Source organism: Chelonoidis abingdonii, chromosome 3 (assembly GCF_003597395.2).
Source record: "Chelonoidis abingdonii isolate Lonesome George chromosome 3, CheloAbing_2.0, whole genome shotgun sequence".
In the NCBI taxonomy this organism is placed as follows: Eukaryota; Metazoa; Chordata; order Testudines; family Testudinidae; genus Chelonoidis; species Chelonoidis abingdonii.
This window is the reverse complement of record NC_133771.1, coordinates 80,134,268-80,149,404: the sequence shown is the minus strand read 5'-3', so window position 1 is coordinate 80,149,404 and position 15,137 is coordinate 80,134,268. Positions and strand designations below refer to the sequence as shown.

The window sequence follows — 15,137 nt, the reverse complement described above, 5'->3', positions numbered from 1 at the left end:
CACCTTGAGTAGTTGAGGAGACACAAACAACATTATTCAAGATTGCCCACCTCTTGAGGGAGGGAGGAACTTGCATGTAAAAGAGAAAAATAAGTAATCCTTATCTTCCTTAAGAGCCTGCAATGTTCTTAGCAGAAAAAATACAGTATGGGGACCTTGACTTCCACAAGGTTTCTTAGATGGCGAGGAATCTTTATTTACATCTAACTGAAATAGGGGAGAGAGTTACTTAAATATATCTTAAGCATTAACCATGGATAAATTAAGTAACAGTTTTAAAAATTCACTTAAAAGTAGCTCCAGTGAAAGGGGATGGAGAAAGGTAACCATCTTCCATAATAGCAGCAAAGAGTCCTGTGGCACCTTATAGGCTAACAGACGTTTTGCATCCGACGAAGTGGGTGTTCATGCTCCAATACGTCTGTTAGTCTATAAGGTGCTACAGGACTCTTTGCTGCTTTTACAGATCCAGACTAACACAGCTACCTCTCTGATACTTGACATCTTCCATAATAAGTCTTAATGATAATAAAGAAGTCTTTAAATCAAGTATAAAAACCAAAAGCAATGCTGCTGATCTGTATGAAAATGCCGTCCTCTAACTTGTTTTGCAGGAAAAAATGTTGTATTTCTTTTTCAGGAAATGTTCTTTGTCACTGTGGTTAAACTTGAATTTTGATTAGATAAGAAAAAAGACTGCTCCCCCCTTCCCCCCTCCCCCGCTTCTCTCTCTCCTTCATTAAAGGTTGTTTAGCAGGGAAGAGTATCTTTCTTTTAGATTAGCATTTTGGGACTGTCATCACAGGAAAAATATGGCATTTCCTTTGGTGGATTGCAAGTAGTAATCTCAAGGAAGCTTTTAAAATGTTTAATCACCTGTCTTAATAATAATTAAGAATACATTCACTTCTCTCCTTGTTCTGTTCATTCCTTCCCTGTTAACTTGCAGAAAACCCTTCCTTACTTAATACAAATATTAGGTGGTTTACATGTCACCTTTCATCACAACAGCCCTATTAATTCATTGCCCATTGTGTTGTGTTTTTATGGGGGGGCCATTGAGACAGTTTGAAATTCAGCGGCTTTTGCGAAACGCTTGCTTGCATTGGTGTATATCATCCATTAGGGAAATAATGCTTTGAAATTTATTGCTAGTTTTGGGTTGTGCTTTCATGCAGTTTTTTCAGTGGGCTTGTGTTTTGATGTTTGCTACTGCCATAATCTTGTGTCTTCATGCAGATGAGTTTCTTTAATTTGAAATAGTCCTTTTCTAGAGCAAAGTGTGCAATAGACTTGTAACAATCATTTTTGAGATGGTGCGACAAGTGGCTGTTTGCATGTGCATGCTCTGAGAGTGCATTGAGTGGGTTGATACTTGTCTGCTGAAGTCGCTGTGCTCTATAAAATTCTCTCATCATTTATACACTGGGAAATAAGGAGTATTTGTATGAATAGTCTGGAATTCCCCACCTAAGAACAGGTTAGACAAATGTCTGTCAGGCATGATCTAAGTATACTTAATCTTGCCTCAGTGCACGGGGCTAGACAAGGTGGCCTTCTAAGGTCCCTTCCAGCCCTACATTTCTATAATTCTATGAAATAAAATGGTGCTACTTTCTGGCTAGACTATAATAAATCCTGTTTTAGGTGTGGTCCCTTAACAGTCACTTACAAATATATCAAATGAAGGGCACATTCACATATCAGTTTCAACCCATAACAAGGTTCTCTCTGCTCATAACTGTAAGAAATCTGCTTTCATTCATTATTGCCTTACTCTTACCCTTTGAGTGCACGCAGTACATTTTCCACTACGAACAAGTCTAGTCAAATTAGATTATATACATTACATTGCAGATAAATGATTTTAACATATTTCAGATTGTTGGTAAGTTTCATAATGACATAACTGGTAGTGACATGTCAGAAGCCAATTACTTGTATATGAGACTAGAGAGCCATTGTTATTGACACGGTACATATAGAGTTTAGCCATGATAGCTGTGTCAATGATTTTCTCAAGATTTAGTATGTGATATGTTATTCTTAATATCCTATTCATACACACAGCAACCACCATAATGGCTCTTTCAAAACAATAAATTAAACAATAGGAGTGTTTTAACAAACCTATTTTTCTTAGGATAACTGGAGAGTGCTTTGCTCTAGTTAGATTTAAAACAGAAATCTTGCCAAATTACTGCATCTGCTCTTGACTTATTGAATGTTGTTTGCACAGACAAATTCTTTCTCTGATTAATACTTAGAAGTCATATATAAAATATTGATGCTTTTTTTTTGTAAATAGTCACTTCTGTTGTAACACCATTAACTCAAGGGACAATTTAAATCATCTTTAAATAAAAAGACAGTACACTTTGTGCAATTGCTTACATGTTAAATACAGGTACAGAGAGAAATTAAGTGAACCCTGGAATTGAGGAGAAAAATGTCAAGAAGCAGCTTGTAAAAAAGTTCATTGTAAACTTTTATTGAATTCTGTTTTCCACATTATAGCATGAAAAAATACACATCTGAACAACTACAACTAAGAACCTTGTGTCATTCAGTATGACAGCAGACTATTCAGCATGTCACATGTACATCTAGACAAAAAGTTAACCGTTATAAAAAACGAGTTGGAGGGAATTCAGTGATTATATGAAAGAATATCTATAATACAAAAGTATATTATCACCACTCATTCACAATGTATGATTGTTTGTATCTAGATAAGCAGAGAAATTCTTACACTTTTGCCTGTGTACTAAGTTTTGTTTGTGTATGTATGCGCATTTATAAAAATATGTAGATATGTATTTACAAGCACATAGTTTTTGGATTCTTGGTCTATATTTATCTAATTTGCACCAGGCATATCTGTCATAACTAGACTGCTTGGGCCAGTTTTTCAGTATTATACAACGGAAAAGATAAATTTTTAAAAAATGAAATGTCAGAAGAATGAAAGACTGATAAGAGAAACTTATCCTGATGTTATACCATTAATCAGTAGATAGACAATCCCAGTGTAGCTTGGTATATTGCCTTTGAAGTTCATCGTTTTCTAACCAGATCGAAAGAAGGTTAGAGGATATACACAAGACATGTTTTTGTTCTGTTTTTTAAAAGTAACTTTTCAATGCACTACTTTGTTTGCCACAGTCCTAAAGAGAACCAGAAGACTGAGGACTGATTTATGAGCTACTTGGTTTTATCAAATGCTTTTTAAAGTAACTTATATATTTTTTTCCTTTCCCTTTAGCCCTAATATTAAGTGAATTTTCTCAAAGAGTGCAGAAGACTTTAATGGAGCAAGTTTATATGAGGGTAGGGGGAAATGAGCTACTCTTTGCTTTACTTCTTCCTCCAACCTGAGCTCCACCTCTGCCTACATTACCCTTGTTCCACATTCTTCCACACATTAAAAAAGTTCTTTTGATCTCTGCCTGTCAACAAGGCTCTTGATAGTTGTGGTGTGTTTTGTTTTTTGGTTTTTGGTTTTTGTTTTTGTTTTAAATACAGTACTCTGAGAAACAAACAGATCTAGGAGTTACCCCAGTTCAAATCAGATAAACCACTGACAACACATTTATAACCAAAATTAATCAATGCTCCCCATTCAATCCCCAGTAAAGTCCCACAACACCTTTCCCCATCCCTAGGGGAGCCTTGTGGTGTGTTAAAACTTGAACTACTGTGAGCCTGAGGAGGACCTGAATTTCAAAAGCCAATGGTCCATGAAGAATGGCCTACTCCCTTTCTCTCTCTATTCCCCCATCTTATACTGACTGGAGCTTCAGGTAAGATGCTTCTGCTGACAATTACCATGGCAGTATGTCACAGGGGGAGAGGCATATAGGTCCCAAGTCAGTTGGGGCTTTCGAGGTCAAAACTGTCTCAAAATCAAAATGAAAACCACCAGGCAGCCAGTGTAGGTTGTAGAGTGCAGATTTAGAATGGATCTATCTTCCATTAACTTTAATGTGAAGGTTGAGTATGCTCACAAAAAGAAACACAATGTAAGAATCAGGCTGCAGAATTCAGCACCAGCTGCATTTTCTGAATAGCTTTAAGTAGGAACATAAGAACGGCCATACCGAGTCAGACCAAAGGTCCATCTAGCCTAGTATCTGTCTTCCGACAGTGGCCAATGCCAGGTGCCCCAGAGGGAGTGAACCTAACAGGCAGTGATCAAGTGATCTGTCTCCCTGACTTCACCTCCATCTCTGACGAACAGAGGCTAGACACCATACTTTACCCATCTGGCTAATAGCCATTTATGGACTTAGCCACCATGAATTATCCAGTTCCCTTTAAATGCTGTTAAGAGTCCTAGCCTTCACAACCTCCTGCAGGTAAGGAGTTCCACAAGTTGACTATGCGCTGCATGAAGAAGAATTCCTTATTTGTTTTTAAACCTGCTACCTATAATATTTCATTAGGTGGACCCTAGTTCTTGTATTATGGGAATAAGTAAATACTTTTTCCTTATCCACTTTTCAACCTCAACTCATGATTTTATACTCTATCATATCCCCCTTAGTCTCCTCTTTCCAAGCTGAACGTCTAGTTCTCTTAATCTTCCTCGTATGGGCCTCTCCAAACCCCTAATCATTTTGTTGCCCTTTTCTGAATCCTTTTTCTAGTGCTAGAATATCTTTTTTGAGGTGAGGAGACCCAACATCTGTACACAGTATTTGATGATGGCGGGTTCCATGGATTTATATAAGGGCAGATATATTCTCAGTCTTACTCTCTATCCCCTTTTTAATGATTCCTAACATCCTGTTTGCTTTTTGACCACCTCTGCACATTGCATGGACATCTTCAGAGAACTATCCCACGATGACTCCCAAGATTCTCTTTCCTGCCTCGTTGTAGCTAGATTAGTCCCCATCATATTTGTATGTATAGTTGGGGTTATTTTTTCCAATGTGCATTACTTTACATTATCCACATTAAATTAATTGCCATTTGTTGCCCAATCACTTAGTTTTTTGAGCTCTTTTTGAAGTTCTTCACAATCTGCTCTTGGTCTTAACTATCTGAGCAGTTTAGTAATCTGCAAACTTTGCCCTCACTGTTTACCCTTCTCCAGATCATTTATGAATAAATTGAATAGGATTGGTCCTATGACTAATCCTTGGGGAACACCACTAGTTACCCCTCTCCATTCTGAGATTTACCATTAATTCCTACCCTTTGTTCCTGTCTTTTAACCAGTCTCAGTCCATGAAGGACCTTCCGTCTTATCCCATGACAGTTTAATTTACGTAAGTGCCGTTGGTGAGGACCTTGCAAAGGCTTCTGGCATTAAGTACACTACGTCCACTGATCCCTTGTCCACATGTTTGTTAAGCCTTCCAAAGAACTTAATAGTTAGTAAGAACGATTTCCTTACAGAAACCATATGACTATGTCTCATACCAGTTTGTTTTCTATGTGTCTGACAATTTTATCTTTAATTGTTTCAACTAATTTGCCCAGTCCGACATTAGATGTACCTGTCTATAATGCCAGGATCACCTCTAAAGCTTTTTAAATCATTGCGTAGCTAATGTAACTTCCGTCACTGGGTACGAAAGCCGATTTAAGGACTGGTTACAAACCTTAGTTAATAGTTCCTCACTTCACATTGGTTCTTTCAGAACTCTTGGGTGAATGCTATCTGGTCCGGTGACTTGTAATGTTGAGTTTATCAATTAATTCTAAAACCTCTCTAGTGACACTTCAATCTGTGACAGTTCCTCAGATTTATCACCTGCACAAAGCCGCTCAAGGTTAGGTGATTACTCCTCACATCCTCAGCCATGAAGACTAAGCTAAGAACACATTTAGCCGCAATGACTTAAGCGTCTTAAGCGTCCTTTGTATTTCGATCGTCAGGGCTCCATGCGTTGGTTAGCAGGCTTCTCGCTTTCTGATGTACTTAAAAACATTTTGTTATTACCTTTGGAGTTTTTGGCTAGCCATTCTTCAAACTCCTTTTGGCTTTTTCTTGTTAATCTTGCACTTAAGCTGGCGTGTTTGTGTCCTTTCTATTGCCTCCTAGGATTTGACTTCCACTTTTAACGGAAGTCTTTTATGTCTCACTGCTTTTTTACGTGGTGGTTAAGCCACGGTGGCTCTCTTTTTTAGTTCTTTTACTGTGTTTTAACTTAACATTGAAGTTGGCCTCTATTTGGTCTTTAAAATGGGCCATGCACTTGCAGGGATTTCACCTTTAGTACTGTACCTTTTAACTTTTGTTTAACAACCCCTCATTTTTGTATAGTTCCCGCTTTTGAAATTACAATGCCACAGTGTTGGCTGCTTGAGGTGTTCTTCCCCCACAGATGTTGAATGCTATTGTATTATGGTCACTATATTGCAAGCGGTCCTGCTTAGTTACCTTTTGGACCAGCTCCTGCGCTCCGCTCAGGATAAATCTAGAGTTGCCTCTCCCCTTGTGGGTCCGTACCAGCTGCTCCATGAAGCAGTCGTTTAAAGTATCGAGAAATTTTGTCTCTGCATTTCGTCCTGAAGTGAAATGTCCTGTCAATATGGGGATAATGAAATCCCCCACTATTATTGAGGTTCTTAATTTTGATAGCCTCTCTAATTTCCCTTAGCATTGATCATCACTATTACTGTCCTGGTCAGGTGGTCGAATAAGAGATCCCTATGTTATGTTTATTGTTTGTTACGCATGAAATTTCTATCCATAGAGATTCTATGGCACATGTGGATTCGCTTAAGATTTTACCTTCATGTGAATCTACATTTTATTTCCATATGTGCCACTCCTCCCCTCCATGGACCTGTTCTGTCCTTCCGATATATTTTGTACCCCGAATGATTGTGTCCCATTGATATACTCTCAGGTCCACCAGGTTTCTCCGATGGCTGTTCATCAATATCCTCCTTTACACAAGGCACTCTATTCACCCTCTTATATTTAGACTCTAGCTTTTTGTGTACAAGCCACTTAAAAACTTGTCCCTGTTTATTTGTCTGCCCTCTTCTGATGTGCCAGATTCTTTTTTATGTGACAGTTTATCATCTGATCCAGCCTTACATTATCCTCCTCCGTCCAAATGCTCCTGACTATAACCTGGAGATTCTCTATCATCAGACTCTTCCCATAAGAGAAGTCTGTGTCCGATCCACTGCTCCTCTGCAGCAGTCGGCTTTCCCCATCTTCCTAGTTTAAAAACTGCTCTACAACGTTTTTAATTGTTAGTGCCAGCAGTCTGGTTCCACTTTGGTTTTAGGTGGAGCCATTTCTCCTGTATTGGGTCCCCCTATCCCAAGTTCCTAGTTCTAATGAAGTAATCCTTTCCTCTCCTACACCATCGTCTCATCCACGTCATTGACTCCTGAAGCTCTGCCTGCCTACCTGGCCTGCGCGTGGAATTGGGAGCATTTCTGAGATGCCATCATGGACGGTCCTGGATTTCATTCTTTCCCTAGCAACCTCAATTTGGCTTCCAGGACATCTCTCCTACCGTTCCTATGTCATTGGTACTACAATTACACGATCACTGCTCTTCCCCAGCACTACATATAAGTCTGTCTAGAGTGCCTCGAGGATCCAAACCTTTCTCACCAGGCAGGCAAGTCACCATCGATTCTCTTGGTCATCACAAACCCAGCTATCTACGTTTCTAATGATCGAATCTCCCATTATTAACACTTGCGTTTCCTGAACTGGAGTTCCCCCCCCAGGAGAGTAACCTCAGTGCGAAGGCAACCCCAGCACCATCTGAAAGGAGGGTTCCAATATGGGAAGGTTTTTCCTCTGCTCCCATTGATGCTCTGCTTCCCTGGGCCTTTCTCCTCCTCAATAGCACAGGGGCTGTCGAGCCGGAGGTGGGACAATTCTACACGGTCCCAGAAAGCCTCATCAACATACCTCTCTGCGTCTTGCTCCTCCAGTTCCGCCACCGCTGGCCTCCCAAAGTCTATACATCGTCTCTGAGGGCCAGAAGCTCCTGCACTGATGCACAACTTGCTACCTGCCCACAGGGCAGGTAATCATACATGCTACACTCAGTGCAATAAACTGGATAGCCCCCACTCTGCTGCTGGGCTTCTGCCTGCATTGTCTCCTAGTTAATGAAAGGATGGTTTAAAGAAAGAGGTTTTGAAATGTGGTTTGGATTATAGTTTTTAAGGGGACTAGAGGGGAACAGATAGGATCGACAAGGGACCCCCTCTCCCTTCCCAAACTCCCTAGGTCGCTTGTGCGCAGCTTTATAAAGCTCTAGCCTGAGTGAATGCCCCACCCACTGATTAAGGCTCAGAGGCTTCGAGCTTTCAAAACTTCCTTTGAAGCTCACGGCCCCCAACTGCCAGCCACAACACACAGTCCTTCAAACAACCAAACAGACTGACAAATACAAGCTCAGCACACAGCAAGTAACTCCCAAACACACACTACAGACAGTCACTTACCCCACAGATGCTGTATTTGCTCCTCCTTCACCAGGAAACTCCCTGTTAGCAGCCCTGTTCACAATTTAATTATAGGAGCTACTGGTTGCAGCTTGGTGGTTAAAGTTGTATTCTCAAATAGGCATAAAAAGGGGTCTAAATTACCATTTTTCTCTTTCTGTAGTTGGTCTTTTTGTATGTGAAATTTCAAGTAGTATTAATTTGTATGCCCGTTGAATTTTCTGTGAAGCAACTGGCTTCCTGACAGCCCTCTTGCCACATAGTATTCAGACACAGCTCACATGTAGTTGAAAATCTGATTGAAGCCTGTGATCTTTTTTTTTTTTCTTCCTTAAAAAAACTTATGATTTTTAAGTCAGTTTGATGATTTTTGAATGCTTCAATTTGGCAGTTCTGCTTTTATTGGCTTCCTGTATTCCTCTTACCATAATCCCAGTTTCTTTCTTTTCTTTGTGTCTGAGCTCCTAAACTCTACAGGGGTAGGAGCAGAGGGAAACTGATGAGCAGAAAGTCTAGACAAGTGGAATTTGAGGCTCCATTATTGAACTGGGTCTGACAAACATCCTACAGTTAAATCATAGGGGAAGCTCTGAGTCTGCTGTCCCCAACAGAACGGTGAAGTGAAGCAGAGATTGTGAGGCTTTTCATGCTGGTGCAATATCTCATGATTTAAATATTTAAAAAAAAAATTAAATCACCCTAGGAAACTGATATACAAACAAATAACAAAACTTTGGTGTGAAGCACGTAAGCCTGTTAAGCACGCAGTATACTTGACACAGAAGCAAGAAAACAAAAAGTTAAGCCACCTAGCAGTACATTCTTCTCTACTCCTCCACTCATTCAGCCCACACACCTTACCTCTGATTGGAGGTTGCAAGAGGTGACTGTGGAAGCATGGTATTAGTGTTGTAATCCAACACTATATCCAAAGATTCATCCTATGTCTGCTGATATTAGGAGGCTGGGGATGAAGGGGCACATGGGGAGTGGGTCTGTGGGGGGAAGGTTTTTCTTTGTGTCCTTGTTCTGTTCTCTCGGAGTCAGCAAAGGAACCAGGCAGGGCAAGTCATCTCCCTAAGCCATATCTGGACTAAGCATCTAGTATTGCAGAAATAGTAAGTAATAGCAAAGTGCGTTAGATTTATCTTTTGTTTTAGCTTCTGATTTTTCCCTGTGCTAAGAAGCAGGTTTATCTTTCTTTTTGTAACTTTAAAGTTTTGCTTAGAGGGGAAATCCTCTGTGTTCGAAATCTTTTTGTTACCTTGTAAAGTTATGTTGCATCCTGATTTTACAGAGGTGATTCTTTTATCTTTTTTAAAATAAACTTCTTTTAAGAACTGGATGGTATTTCAGTGTCCTGAAGACCCGGGGGTTGATCTGTGCTCACCTTGTAACCAATTGATTAGGATATTATTCTCAAGCTTCCCCAGGAAACGGGGTTAAGGGACTTGGAGCCCTACCTCTCCCAAAATCTCTCCCCAAGTGGCCCTCCCTGAATGTTAGTTGAAATCACTTGGTGGTGGCAGCGATCAAGGACAAGGTGGACCTTGTGCCTTGGGAAAGTTTTAACCCAAGCTGGTAAAAATAAGCTTAGGGGGTCTTTCATGTGGGTCCCCACATCTGTACCCCAGAGTTCAGAGTCGGGAAGGAACCCTGACAACCCCTGATAAAAAATTAATCTTTTTGCTCTATTAGAGTGCGTTTCTTGTAACTAGGCTAGTTTCAGGGGGGCAGTGCAGCTCTTATTTAACATTTTGACAATGGAAAACCATTATAAAGCTGGTCTACTCAGGCAGTTAATTGGGTTTATGGAGTAGCCCAAAATAGCTGGAGCATACCAGAGAGTCTTGCCCCATGTAGGGTAGGATTTAATCTTATCTGAAGAGTGTATGTATCTTAAAGATATTTAAATATTACAGATCTATAACATTTCTATTCTGTGGAAGCAGGCGTACCATAAGTGCCTGACTATTTAAGTATTTATGTAAAATGGACTAGGTATCATGATCTTTGAAAAGTGCCAAGGATTTAATTGTTTTAATAGTTTAATTGCATGACAGTATATATCCTTTGTAGTTGGTTTCTGTGATGCACAGATTTTATATTTGTAAAAACAGTTGTTTGCATTTGGTACTCAGCCACATGATTGGTGAGTCCAAAGAAAATACTGTTTGTGATCGAATTGCAAGCTTTTCCATGAGCAAAATTGTGGGTTGAGATATAAAGATTTGTGGTTTGATTTCCCAGATACAGTACTTCCCTTTTATGGCACTGTAACTCATTTCATTTAGTTCCAGTAGAGCAGTGTTTTCAACCTTCTCTCATTTGCGGACCCTAAAAAACTTTAAATGGATGCGCAGACCCCTTTGGAAATCTTAGACACAGTCTGTGGAGGGCCCCCAGGGGTCCGTGGACCACAGGTTGAAAACCATTTTTCTGTATTGGTATTGACAACCTTTCCAGATCTCTTTAAACATTAGTCTGTGGACCAAGGTTTGAACTGGTAACTCAATCCATTGGGCTTTGACTGATTTCATGATGTTCTTCTTAGATGTCCGTTGCTAATTTAGTTATTTGGAATATATATGCTGAGTTGTTTGTGGTTAAAGTAATCAAAACAATTGAATGAACTGCTGAGTCACAAGAAACAAAAAGAGACTAGTGAGCAAAATTATGAAGTTGCCAAAAATTATTATTTTTTTTTTAACACTCACTACGATAATAGTCAGCCTTCTATTGAACTATAGGCCAAATATAATCCTATTCTCTAATCGATATCATAGGGAAGAGCCAAAAGAAACAAACAACGAAGTCCAGTAATTTATGAGAATAATACTTTCATACAGTGCTCTTAGCAGACATATACAAAAATATGGGGGGGGGGTGCGGGGGGTTAATTTTACGCACTTAAGAAAAACGAGACTATTTGTTGTTTAGTGATATGCATATACAACAAAGAACTGTAATTCCAAATGACCTACCGTTTTTCTAGTAGGTTACTCGTAGAAAAAAGAAAAAAGGCAATCACATGCCCAAAAATATATATTTATTAGTTTTTAGCATCTTCAGAAGTAAGTGGTCAGTACTAAGGTGCTAGTCTGGAAGCAATAAAGAAAGTGCATTAAAACAAAATATAAACCGTTTGAAGGATAAGGATAGTTGAAGTAAATTTCCAGTTATTAATCTTCTCTCTCCCCCCCCCCCCCAGTTTTTAAGTGATATGCAAAATCAGTCTAGGAAAATGATACAAATATGAGGAGGTTTAGATTAAAAGAAGGAGAGCTTGGAAAAAAGGTTCAGTAACCTTCACTTAGTGCAAGACATTCTTTATAAAAACAAGTTTTGTTTTGTTGATGCATCTGCTGCATTAAAATGACTACAAATTAAAGGATATTACCTCACCTGCCTTGTATCTTAATATCCTGGCACCAACATGTCTACAACAACACTGCATACAAATTAATTGTCCCTCTGATTCACACAAAATCAAAATCAGCATATGTTCTTTAAGATCAGGAAACCTGTCAGTTAGTATGGTCACACAGCAAAGAAAATGTAGAGTTGGGTTTAAAATATACTGAAGTACCTAGATTTAACCTTACTTAGAACACATCTAATTAATTATAGTATGAAGGAAATAAATAGTCCTCACATTTCAAGTCGTCTTAATTAAGTTGTAAAGTGACCTTGTATTCAGTTTTTTAAATTGGTCCACTAAATTAAGTAGGTATAAATAATGGGCATTCATTATTCAGAGAAGTCATTCATTTAGTTTGCTGCAAGAAACAGGAATCTGGCTTGGACGCATTTTTTTTTTAAGAGGAAAATAAGTGCAGTCTTAATTTACATGGCCAAATTGTTAATGCTATTTAAGAATTTAATTTAGAAATGTGAATATTCAAAATTATTCTGTATGACAAGCAAAATTAAGAGTAATGTGAGAAGTGCTGTCTGAGTGACACACTCTAGTTTATGAAATTACGATAAAATACTATTCTACAAGAGATGTTTTTGGAATTTATATTTGCAAGTCAATGGTTAAAACCAATTTTAATGTTTTGACTACTCTGTACACTCTGTGCGTATTTGCTCTGTTTCATATAAAGCATGACAAATGCAAATATATTGCATAAAGCAGCATTTTCTCTTCAAAATACAGTGGAAGCAGTTCAGATCCCCTTCTGGAGGGTTTATTGCTGTAAGCCATGAGCATCATATACCTTTCCTGGCCACAAGGCCGCCTTTAGGAAGTGCGGTCCTGATTCCTTTGGGGGGGTGGTGGGGCAGCTTATAACTACCGGGGAGCGGGGGACAGCGCTCCCAGTTTTCAGCAGCCACTCTCGATTGACCGCCAGGGGAGGGAGCTGAGGGGCTTCGCGTGCTCACATCGGGGGTCGCAGGCTTAGCCAGCGCGTCCAGCCGGAGCTCGACACGCATTCGCAGGGGCTGACCGCGCCCCAGAGACCGGCCGGAGGCAGTGCCCTAGGCTTGCCCGTGCTCCGGCCGGCATCTGCTGGGAGAGTGGGGCCCTGAAGACCCCGGCGGCAGTCCCGCTCACGGGCCGTAGAGTTTAAAAAAAAAAAAAAAAAAAAGGTGCTAAGGCGCGGGGGCCCTCCTTAGATTGGCGCCGATTCTGAGATCGACGAATCAGGCCTAAAGCCGGCCCTGCCTGGCCATCCCAACGATGCGTGGTGAAACGTCCCTTGTGTATCCACACTAAGGTGTGCTAGCAAGACATTGAAGCACCCCCTTTACCGTTATTGTTTTCCTCACCTGGTCTGGTGCCTTCCCGGGAAGAATAGGGATATAGGTTCCGTCTATCGCCTCCACACAGATAGGAATCCCATTGCCAACAAAGCCATCCCAACATGACCTTCCTGTTTCCCAGAGTCACTCCCTTGACTATCAGCACCCTTTATGATTGGCTATCTTGAATCACAGCAGCCCACAGATTCCCACTCCAAACTGATGCGTCCGACTGACCGGTAACTCTCTGTGGTTGCGAGTTTCCACTAGGACTGTCGCCACTTCGCGTTCTCCACTGTGAAGGGCTGCTTATCATGGTATTTCTGGCACTGTCAGGGCAGGGGAAAGCAAGTCCACAAGCCATGAAAGGTGCCCTTACGCATATGCGAATAGTTTCGCAATCTTTACTGACTTCAGGTAGGCACCACTAGATTACCCACTGGGAAATATAGTCCTCCCACGTAGCCTGCTCGCACCAGAGACCCATGAGATTGTGGTGCCCCGCGAGTATAGTGCTTGTATATCAAAGCGAGGCCCAGAATTGGCGTAATCCATAAGCATGAAAAACTTGCCAACCCCATTAACTACCAATGATGCGCTACCCATTGTCCTCGGAAAAAGGATAAGGGGACCTGTGTAATTTGTGCGAATAAGCTCTATATCCACATGTCTGTGTCACCTAACTATCCACTCCTCAGACTTTGTCACCGATTGCATCATTACACCTTAGACGAGCGTGCCATGACCATTCACTCCTCCTTGACTGGTTTGGCTTTGGCAGGTCTTTTTTCTGCTATACTCATGGATAATGCGCCCCAGTAGGTGTTCCTAAAAGTCGACCCTCGTAATTGAGCTGGTGGTCATCCTGAGCGGACCGAGCTCACCATGATCCCAACTTACAAGGTGGTACCAGCGTCTATGACAATCTTGCACTGAAACCAAGGTGCGACAGAACGCATGATCACTGACATGAACAGGAAAGGGAGCGGGTTCTGACTGAGAGCGCGACAATGACTTTTTACAGGGAATTAAAGCCCACAAAATGGGTGGCTTGCATCAAGGAGAAAAACAAACAAACTGTCATCTCACCAGAAATTGCCCCCTCAACGGATTGCCCCGAAACTCACTAAAAAACAACCAATCGCGGAGGCTGGCACAGGCCGTTGATCCTTTTCACGGAGGGAGGCAAGCGAACCATGAGACAATAACAATAATTGGAAGTCTGTTGCTTGTTTTTTGATCCACTCCTCTATCTTTAAACATCTTTTGCTGGCAGCAACACAGTGCCCAAGTTCGAAGATGACCCAATGCTAAGCCTTCTCATATCCTGGGTGCTCAAGATCAGAAAGATGCTCGAGGCATCTATGACTGCCCATAGCCATTGCGATTCATCTCACCTGGAATGACTCAGCGACGAGGACACGATGGTGGAAGACCTTGGCGTGGACGTCACTCCCTCTAGATCTAGCCCCAGATGACCCTGTACTACTGACCATCAGCTAAGCAGGTGGTAAACCAGAGCACAAATCAGGAGTAACGCCCCTTCCGGCTGCGCAGTCCGTTAACGCACATTTTCACCATAGCGTCTCGCTGCCTAAAAGGCAATGAAGTTGCTGCTGTGTAGCAATGCAGTCCCAGCATCTGCCAGCACCCACAGGAGAACTTAGGATGATGGTCAGCTGTGCAAAGGCCTGCTTGCTGCTCGGTATGGCATCCCACACAGGTCCCAGGAAAAAGGACGCTAAAACGATTCGTCCTGCTCACGTATGCTTATCACTGGGGCGCGGGAGTGCCGAGGCCTGAGGCCCGATTCTGACGACATGTACCAGGAATCAGCGATGGCATAATAACCACGACAGTCATTAATCTTAAACTGTTTTTGCCCATCCAGGCATAGGGATCTCAACCCAGAATTCCAGTGGGTGGTAGGAGAACGCAGAACTGTGGGA

The 15,137-nt window shown here is 41.2% G+C and overlaps 1 protein-coding gene across 4 annotated transcripts in view; it reads left to right on the top strand.

Moving 5' to 3' along the window:
- ASCC3 (activating signal cointegrator 1 complex subunit 3) overlaps nucleotides 1–15,137 on the top strand; it is a 544,393-nt gene that overhangs the window by 42,027 nt on the left and 487,229 nt on the right. The gene's annotated exons all lie outside the window — the stretch shown is intronic.